This window comes from Octodon degus, unplaced genomic scaffold, assembly GCF_000260255.1.
Source record: "Octodon degus isolate 3935 unplaced genomic scaffold, OctDeg1.0 scaffold00033, whole genome shotgun sequence".
Classification (NCBI taxonomy): domain Eukaryota; kingdom Metazoa; phylum Chordata; class Mammalia; order Rodentia; family Octodontidae; genus Octodon; species Octodon degus.
Genome location: NW_004524609.1, coordinates 11,093,142 through 11,102,303, shown reverse-complemented (window position 1 = coordinate 11,102,303; position 9,162 = coordinate 11,093,142).

The window sequence follows — 9,162 nt, the reverse complement described above, 5'->3', positions numbered from 1 at the left end:
TTTTTCTTCTATATTTAATACAGGGTCTCCAGGGTCTCACTACACAAATCGGACTTAAAGTGATCTTCCTGTTTCCAGCCTCCCAAGCTCTGCGATCACATATGCGTGCCACCATGCCTCGTCTCAGTCACCTTCTCAGTGCGCTCCAGGGGTGGGACCAGCCTGGCAGTGGATCGAACCCCGGTCCCTGCATCTGCCTAAGCAGGTTCTTTAGTCCACTGAGCTGTCTGGCAGGCCCCGTTGTTTGCATTGTTTTGATAGAAGATCACACCCTTGAGGGACCAAATGAAAGAAATGTGTCTCATCATTGCAGACGTTGGTAGGTCCTCTACTAGGGTGCTGACAAAGTAAGTTTAACACTGACATCTTTTCTCTTGATTTGTGGATGGCTGCTGTATTGTCGAATGCTCAGAATTTCTCCCAAATAAGAATAAAAGCTAGTCCTTGGAATAAAAAGTAGAATAGTGGGACAGATAGAATGCTAAATGAAAATGTAAGCCAGGATTCCCAGCCATGATCTGACCCTTCATTTCCTTTTCCTTAATACTGGGTTGTGGCCAAGGTCATTATTTAAATTGCTATCGAATTGTAACAAATCTTTTCTTTTTCTTTTATTTTAGTTCATACAGCCATGTGTGATCTACAATTTATTTTATTTTATTTTTTTTCCATTTCTGTATTCGGAACAGAGTCTCACTATGCAGATCAGACTCCTGGTGATCCTCCTGTTTTTAGCCTCTCGAGCACTGGGATTACAGTCATGCACCACCACACCAAGACTCTCACCTGCTAAGCGAGCCCCAGGGACAGGGCCAGTGGGCCATGTGGGACCGGGGATTGAACCCTAGTCCCTGCACTTGCCAAAGCAGGCGTTTAGTCTGCTGAGCTATCTCACTGGCTCTTGTGGTCTATTATTTATTTATTTTTGTATTTAGTGCAGAGTCCACAGGGTCTCACTATACAGATCGTACTTGCAGTGATTTTCCTGTTTTCAGCTTCCCAAGCACTGGGATTATAGGCATGCGCCACCACACTCAGTCTCAACTGCCATCTCAGCATACCCCAGGGGTGGGGCAAGCACAGCAGGTGAAGGATCGAACCTCTGACTCCTGTATCTGCCTAACTAGGCATTTTAATTCCCTGAGCTATCTGGCCAGCCCTGTGGTCTACAATGTAAAACAACTCCGTGTAACATACTGCCATAAAGCATAAAGATATGGACAAGGTTTAAATTTGGAAGGTATTTGATGCATAAATTTCTCATAAATCAAGAATTTTGGACCAAAGCCAATAGAATGGCATCTGTAGATTCATACATGTGGCTTTATGTAGACATGCAGTCTATGCAATTGACAGGAAGAATTAATTTTTCCCCATTGTCAATCCTCACATTTCCACCTAGAAAACCCTAGATTGAAGTGACATGTTCATTTTTATTTATATACAAAATAGCCATGTAGAAAGAGAAAGGCATATTTCAAAGTCCCATAAAACAGAGACTTGAAGAAATTTTTGCTTTCTACTGTCACACTCTTCCTCTCAGGCTGATTCCCCCAACAATGCATTTGTGACACTTTCACAAGTGTGCTGTGTGTTTCCCTGGGTCACAGCAATTTCTCCGAAAGCAATTTTTGCCAAACAAAGCGTTTCAAGAAAGAAAATTAAGTAGTGTTATAAGAAGAAAATGTTGAGCAGGTGAGGGTTGCTTGTAGGTCTTCCGCATAATTTTTAAAATAATATTATTGCAAACACTGAGGTCTCCAGTTGTGCCTTAATCGAGATGAGATTGCAGTGGCTTTGAGATGCTTCAAGGGTTCATATTTTGACTCTTCAGCAAATTTCCTGGGGAAATTTTGTGACACAGCAAAACCAGAAGATGTATTTCTTGGGTGTATACTCAGGGATCGCGTTGGTCTTGGGGCAGCATGGGGTTCAGGAGTTTTAGCTCTCAAGTGATCAAGATGTGAAAGCTGGGTCTGGACCCACCACTGCACAAACACAAAAGATAATGCCTGTCAGTGCCAGGGAATCTGAAAGTGCTTCCCCTACCTTTCCAGATAATCCCATGGTGCAAAGTTCAAGGTGCTCTGGAAGGTGGCTACCTCACTTGTGCATGAGATCTCATTATTTGAAACTTGTGTGGAGCATTTATTGCTGCCCAGTATTGGGTGAGTCAAGTGGGTAGGCACAGGGATGAAATGTTCTACTTTTTCTTTCCTCTTGTCTTTATATGTTTCATGAAGTTGTCAGGTAGCAAGAAGGTCTTCACTATGTCTCTGTGCTCTAACTCAGGAAAACACCTTGATAAGTGCTTTTTTGGCTAAGGCAGTCACAGGCTCAGTGGTAGGTTTTGCAGCAAAGCATTAGAACCATTGGTTCAGTGATGGCTAATGGAAAATGTGAATGCAGAGGGCTTTGGAGGAGAAGACAGAAGCTGCCCCTTCACATGGCTTAAGACCTTGGCTCCATTTCTTCTTGTTTGGTTGCATTACCTCCCAGGAAATGCTCAGATTGGCTTCTGGCCTGCCTGTGAATAATGGTTGCCCTTTTAAGAAAACAAATGTGCAAACCCTACTGGAGATAAACAATGAGACTCTAACAAGTAAAAGATCTGGATTAGGAACCCAAGCTCAGAAGGCCTGGGTTTACAAAAACTCTTCCTGATCTGATGGGATTCCGATTTTAGGGAGCGTTGTCATGGTTTTCCAGAGAGACCCAGTACAAAATCCTCCACATGCTTAATTTTGTTTTTCAGACAGCTGAGCCTTAGTCTTAAGCAAAGAACAATCGGTGTGGCCAATTCCTCAGGCAACAAAACTGAATTGCCCTAGGAAGTCTGCAGAATGATCTCTCGCTTTAGGAATATAAATCTGACTTTAATTAACTTAGAAGGCCTTATTATCAACCTTTGTTCAGCCCATAGCTGCATGGTTTTTTTCTTGTGATTTTCTGCATTGCAAGATTGGCTCAAGTCAAACACTTTCCATGGTAGTATAATTATGTGTTGCAAACAGTTTTCAAAAGCCAATGAGTCCAAATATTCTAGTTGTTTTGCACAGTTCCTATAGCATAAAATCTCATTTCTTGACGCCGCAGCCACTTCCTCTTTCTCAGTTATTTTTAAATCCTGTTTTCCCTGCTCCACCCACCTCTGTATTACTGTCACATATTCCCAAAATAATCTACCTGAAGAAATGTTTAGGTAGCTTGAATCATCCACATAAATTGTAACAACTACTATGGCAAATCCTAACTATGGAATAAGAAATGCTTCCTTCATTTGATTTGCCTTTTCACTGTCAATAAGCATTCCTAAATTCTTTTTAGTAGTTGGCCTTATTGTAGAGTTTACATGCTGTGCTTCAATAGCAAAAAAAAGCAATTTCTAAAATGATACAACTCATTTTTTTCTGGTGTCATTGGACAACTTAACATTTTTAAAAGTTAAAATTCCAAACAGCAAGAAGGGGTTTCAGGTTTTCACATTTTGAAAATGGTAATTCTTTTTCACATATATATATATATAAAGAAGGGTACAAGGTAAATGTGGCCACATGCCCTAGGGATAAACAGAGGCATTTTGACGCCAGCAGAAAGTTTAAGGAAACTGTTTATATTGGAGACTTAGCCTGACCAAAGCTAAGTGTGTGATATTGAACAAATATTTCAGCTTTCTGAAAGTATTCCCTTTTTAAGTTAAAGTAATAATACCAATATTGATGGTATTGCAGGATAATAAACTTTATAACTTCTACAGCTACCTTGCCCTAACCATTGCTATTGTCAAGCACTATTCTCTATGCACTATGGGTAACCTTTGAAATCTTTTATACAGATGAAGTAATTGAGGTCCAAGGACAGAAAGTAAAATTAAATGACCCAACATTTCATGGAAGAGCCAGACTCTAATTCAGGGCTATCATTGAACTTGCCAGAAATTTTAGACAGTATTATTAACTTACAATCAGTTATTCATTGATTGTATTTTACCTCAAAACTTCAATACCTATTTCCCCATTTGTTGCCACACACACACACACACACACACACACACACACACACACACAGAGGGAGAGACGTGTGTGGGCACACACACACACATATGCACACACATCTTTACTGATTTTAAAAGGAAAACATTGACTTCAAGATATGTCTGCATGAAGCAAGATGATGAAAGTCATATTTTGGCAACATACCACATCCTTTATATTGCAAATTTTAAAACTAAAATGAATTCAGCTCCATTGTTCAGTGTCTCACTCTTTCCTGAGGATCAGGTCCTGGCTAGCTAGAAGCTTTCCGAATGAGGATATTCCCACTCCAGGTGGGTGGATGGCATGCACAGGAAGCTCAGAAGGTTTTGGTTACAGTGGTGGGGAGAAAGCAACTGCCTAATCTCAGTGTTTAGGATGAACTTTTGCTCCCTGAGTCATGAGATGAACACCGAGGTTCTGATAGAATATCTTCCTCTGCCCTCTGCTCTGCTGGGCTGCGTGGTGTTCGGTTGCTGGGAAAGCTCCAGGTAGACACACCCACCCTGGTGTGACCATTGAGGACTCCTAGAGATTCTCAATGTTTGAGTAATGTTCGATATGAATCAAGACAAGATTTTTGTTTTTGTTTATGTGTGGGGCTGGAGTTCAAATCTAGAGCTCTTCTTGTGGAGAACAGGCCCTGTGCCATCCCTCAGCCCGAGAGTGCTGATTTCTAACTGGTGATGAGCTTTTTTTCTCTGCTGACATTTGGCAATGAATGGTTGATGATCCTTTGGGTGGCCACCACTTTGGATGGGGCTTCTGAACACTGCAAGGCACAGGAAAACACATCGCACCAAAGTGTCAGCTAAGATGTCCACAGCGCCACTAGTGAGAAAAGTTAACCCAGCATACCTGGAATGTGTTCTTCAAAAGTCACTGCTTGCAGAAAGGAGCCCTAAGTTACAGTGAGTCCCTGGAGAAACAACTTGTTCACTGGGTCGCTGGAAATACAAGTGAAATCCACGGTGTGTTTCCATTCCCTGACGAGTCAAAGTGATCCGATGAAAACCTAAGAGAGTAGTAAGACTTGGCCAACAATATAGCCAAACAAGCCTTTGTGTAAACCAATGGTAACTAAACGGATACAAATCCCTATGAAAAACTATCTGATAGTATGTAATAGAGCTGATTCTATGATCTAGTTGTTCTCCTCCCAAATCTAGTACCACCAGAAACGTAGACATGTGTGTGTGTGTGTGTGTGTCAACTATTTGTAGCAATGCTCTTTGAAGTGCTCAAATGTGGCAAACAGCTCAAATGCTTTTCAGTTGCAAAATGGGGGAATAAGTTGTGCTCCAGCAACACAACTATACATGGTCACGCAAGAGAGAAAGCCTACAAGTCTGCATAACAACCTGGATACAGATCACAGAAACAATGTTGAGTGACAAAAGGCAAATAGTAAAATAGGTATACTGGGGTTCTATTCATATAAAGTAGGAAACTGGAAAGAACTCGCCAATTCTATTAGAAGTCAGAGAATGGAGAACCTCTGTTGGACAGAAATAAGTGGGCAAAGCACAGGAAGATGTTTGGGACCTGAGGAATTTTGGTCTTTATGCTGTGGATGCTGGTTACCCAGCGGTGTCCACTTTGAAAACTTATAGCACTATACAGTTCGTGCTCTGGGATGTAGCATGGGCTACATAGATTAATTTTTCCCACGCATTTGAATGTAGATTAGTCGAATGATACTTTAAAAGACTCAACATTTAGGATGGAAGAAAGCAGAGTAGGAGCAGCACCCTGGTTCCCAACAGGCCTGGCTGAACAAGAGGAAGGCGTGGAGGCAGGTGAAAACAATTTTTTGACGGAATGCGCCTGAGCAAAAGAATGATCAAGGAGGAGGCACAGAAGCAGCACTTCAGAAAGATATAGGTTGTTGTGGATTAGGAAGGTCCAAGAACAGCTGGAGTATTCTGGGTAGTGATGAAGTTTTAGGCATGGGACGGGTTCCTAACAAGGAGATGTCAAAAGTGTATTTCAAAATAGTGTATTACTCTGCCTACCAGCATTTTTAAATTTGTCATTTCTTATCTGACTTTATTCTTAATCTGTCTCTCTGTGTCTGTGTCTGTGTCTGTGTCTGTGTCTGTGTCTGTGTCTGTGTCTGTGTCTGTCTGTCTGTCTGTCTGTCTGTCTGTCTGTCTGTCTGTCTCTTTCTGTCTTTCTCTCCCTCCCTCCCTCCTTCCTTCCCTCCATCTCCTTCCTTCCTTCCCCCCTCTATCACTCCCCTCTCTCCCTCCCTCTCTCCCTCTCCTTCTCCCCTCTTCAGTTCCAATTTATTTTCTTTTTGTTAATCTCTAGTAGACAAATGGTCACTGAGTATGTGGTGATTGCTTGGTTCTGAATGGTTGGCTTCTGACATTGAGAAATTCCTTTACCTTCTCTCTGCTTCAATTTTCTTATCCTAAAAGGAGGATTCATGCAACATTACCAATGGTAAAGCTCTCGGTGTGTGACATTATTCTATTTGTTAAGTTCTTCTACTACAGCTAACTCTAGAAAACTGATTTAATGTGAAATCACGGAATCTCAAGTAAGAGTTTCCAAACTCCCCCTTTATAACTCTCCACTGAAAACTTCTTTTCTTTCCATTCTTTATGCCCACTCCCCTCACGGGTCCCTGCTATGGGAGAGCTTCGTGGGAGATCGTGAGTGATGGGCCGCTCTGGAGAGGGGCAGCTTGCCTGGAAAGTGAGAGGGCACACAGTCCTCGCTCTGTAACACCAGTGTTAGTCCTGGCGCTGGGCAGTCTGTCATGTTCACTCCAGAGAAAGGCCCTGCTGTTGAAGGCCAGTGTAGGCAAATAACATAGCTTCAATGTTGTGCAGCATATGGAAATTTCTATTACTGCAAACATTTGGTTTGGTTCTGTGCCTGTTCAACATATTGCACATTTCTAAATTAAGTGTCCTTTAAATGGAGTACAGTCATGATTCATGTCCCTGGATCCCTGTGGATGGAGGATCAAGTTAGGTGTGTTGGACAGTTTCACACAGCCATGTGCATGGATTTCAATCCCAAAACTCAGTTTCAGATGCAAAAGCCAGAGATAATCTGCAGAAACAGCCTGAAACACAGATATGTGTTTAGTATATTGAATTTATCAAACTCTGGTTCTTCTACAACCAAGAGGGAGGTAGAACTGTAGCTGAGAGCTCTATCTTCTCTGCCAGTTTTCATTTTCTAAATTTATGAGACTAATCTTCTCATGGAAAGAACTGGGCATGGGCCATTTCTGCTACTTTTCCATCAATATCTTTATGTAAAATAGAGCCCACTCACAGTGTAAAAATTGTTATTTTAGTCTGTTTTTGAAAGCATTCATTCTATTCATTTTCCCAGTTAAAAAGGTAATATCTAGAAAAATCAAAAGTCAAGAATTACAATTCAAAATATAAAATATTTCCTATAAGATGATAGACACAGGAGAGGTCTTCATACTGTTTTGGCTATTTCTTGGACAGGATGGAAATTTTCCATCATAAAAATGACTCATAAACTTACTACATGGGTTTGATCACTATCAGCATTTTTGTATGATTTTATTAAACCTTTTCCATATCACTGTTTAATTTAGTAGAATAGCAATGTTGGAACACCCTTGTCAACATATTTCAATTACCTGATAAAACTGGAAAGGACTTGAGCTGGTACTGCACCTTATGATACCAACTTTCAGAAGGAATTGGCTTTAGATGCCAAAAGGAAAATAAATTTCAAATTGGCCAAACAACAAGATATTTCGGTGTTATATTCATGGATCAGCATCTAGCCCAAAATATGGCATGTAACAGTGGTAGAAGATTAATGGATGAGCAAAATTAAGATATTGCATTATTAATGGAATCCTTTGACATAAATATTTGCAATTTCAGATTAATTCCTCTTCAGACTGTAACAAGATGTCAGTTTAGTTTTCATGCCAAGTATTTTTTTTTTCTTCAGTTTTACTGTTTCTTTGCTACTGCAGGGTAGCTTGACAGCATGATATTGGCGTAAAACCAGACACAGTCACAGAATAAGCAGCTCAGAAATTACCATACACACTGAGAGCCAGTGGACTTTTAAAAAACACCAAGAAGATGTGAAGAATATCAACGATGAGTAAAGGACAGTCTCTTCCATAAATGGTGCATGAAAAACTAGTTCCCCACATGCAAAGGAATGAAATTAGACTTCTACATCTCACCCAGACTTAACTCAAAATAGATTATTTACTTGATGGTAAGACCTGAGTGAATGGAATCATTGGACAAAAACAGGAAATAGATGACACTGACTGGAGCAAACATCTTTCGGGATTTCAAAACACAGGCAATGAAAGCGAAAGTTAGCAAATGGTAACATATCAACCTAACAAACTTTTTCTCTGAGCAAAGGAAATGATCAAGAGATTAAGACTCAATGTGAAAATGGGAGCTATCATTGGCCAGCTCCTTTGGGTAACTTCTGAACCTCGAGGACTATCAAAGATGGTAGCTGCTGATTCTGGCTTTGCTGCCCTATTAATGAAGAACTGACCATGGCTTGAGAAACTCCATGTCCTTATCAAGCTATACATCTTTGTTCATAGGCAAAATGCCATTCAGGACTCAGATTTGAATCACTGAATAAAACAAACACATTAATCTGACTTGCTATTTGTACAGCAAAACATAACAGAATTCAAAATATATGTTACTGCTAACTGGATAAATAACTTATGCTCACCAGAGCCCTTATTCAAGACGAAAGGAATGGTTGATGGTGTGGAATCAACTGCCGGGTTGGTAAATAGTGTCAGTGGAGGTATGGAGCTGTGGAAATAGGACTTAGTGTCAAACAGTAGCAGGGAAAAGGTATCTGCTGCCTTGGCAACAAATGGGCTTAAGGTTTGGAAAATTCCATCTTGTCGTAAGGGTCACATGGCTTGCTTCTGCCATAATCCATTCATGCAAAAAGAACATATCTGTCTTTTATGACAGAAGATTATTATAGCTAAGGGAAGAAATGATGGTCAGATTAGTAAAGGAATGGCCTTATGCAGTTGGAAAGAGAATACATTCTCTCTCTCTTTCTCTCTCTCTATCTCTCTGTCTCTGTCTCTTTCTATCTGTCTCTGTCTCTCTCTCTGTCT